The sequence below is a fragment of the Echinops telfairi genome, unplaced genomic scaffold (genome assembly GCF_000313985.2).
Source record: "Echinops telfairi isolate 266 unplaced genomic scaffold, ASM31398v2 ScPeMD7_7423;HRSCAF=8461, whole genome shotgun sequence".
Taxonomy (NCBI): Eukaryota; Metazoa; Chordata; class Mammalia; order Afrosoricida; family Tenrecidae; genus Echinops; species Echinops telfairi.
The window spans coordinates 943,263-944,642 of record NW_022111323.1 but is presented as its reverse complement, the minus strand read 5'-3'; the positions used below and the strand labels follow the sequence as shown (position 1 = coordinate 944,642).

The 1,380-nt window shown below is 36.7% G+C and overlaps 1 non-coding gene across 1 annotated transcript; it reads right to left on the bottom strand.

The window, feature by feature from the left end:
• Positions 1 to 550: 550 nt before the first annotated feature.
• Positions 551 to 657, bottom strand: LOC115872315. The gene has a single exon (XR_004047796.1). It is a non-coding gene; the product is annotated as a U6 spliceosomal RNA (small nuclear RNA).
• Between the last annotated feature and the right edge of the window lie 723 nt (positions 658 to 1,380).

Below are 1,380 nucleotides of genomic sequence, written 5' to 3'. Positions count from 1 at the left end.
GGATATATAGATTGTGATAAGAGCTGTACAAGCACCCGATAAAATGACTTTTAAAAAAGGGCAAGGGATAAAAACCACATGATCATATCAATAGAAGCAGAAAAGACATTTGAAAATATTCAACACCCATTTGTTATCAAAACCTCAACAATATAGGAATTGAAAGACAATTCCTCAACATAATAAAAGCTATATATGAAAACAAATAGCATCACACTCAATGGGGAAAAGCTAGAAACATTTTCACTGAAAACAGGGACCAGATAAAGATATTCCCTATTACCACTTTGTCAACATCATGGAAGTTTTAGCTGCAGGCATTGGACAACAAAGAGAAAACAGGGGAATACATATAGAGAAGAAATGAAACTCTTGTAATTTGAAAATTATATGATTCTATACAGATTAAACGCAAAAAGTCTACTGGAAACAATCCATGGATTCAACAAGGGAACAGAGTACAAAATTAATAACCATAAATCATTTGGATTCCTTTATATCAGCAAAGAAAGCTATGATAAAAACATTACAAAAACAATACCATTTTTTAAAAAATATGGAATGCTTCACGAATTTGCGTGTCATCCATGCGCAGGGGCCATGCCAATCTTCTCTAACAATACCATTTAAATTAACACACGACCCCTCGCTATCATGACCTCCCAATCTAGACTAGACGGGAGCATGTGCATAGGTACAGGCAAGAGATAAAACTCACAACACATGGAACCCAAGAACAGGAATGGGAACAGAGATACCAAAAGGGCTGGGGGAAGCGGGGAGAGGTGGGGATAGAGGGGGCACCGATTGCAATGAATGGCAGGCACATCACCACACACCCCCAGCCAGGGGAAAGAACAACAGAAACCAGAGGGGAAGGGGGACAGCGGTCGCTGTGAGATTTGAAAATAATTAATGATCTATTATCTATCAGGAGGCCATGAGGGTTGGTGGGGGAGAGAGGGATAAAAAGAGGAGCTGATCCCAAGGGCTCAATGGAAAAGAACGATGGAATATATATATACACAAATATGTTGGACACAATTGATGTGTGATTGGTAACAAGAGTTGTAAGAGCCCCCAATAAAAGGATTTTTTAAAATCATATACTAAGGATAAAATATGACTTTAATATCTCAAAAAAATTAATTAATTAACACAAAACAGTAAATACTTTGGAATAAAACTAACGAAAGAAGCAAAAGACCTGTACAGAGAAAAGTATATAGCATCACTATAAAAAGTAAACAAAAAAGGCAAATGGAAGAATATCCCATGCTCATGGACAGGCATACCAAATATTGTGCAAATGTCATTCCTACCTAATACAGTCTACAGATACAGTGCAATCCAAATTGAAATCCCAAATACATTCTTTAA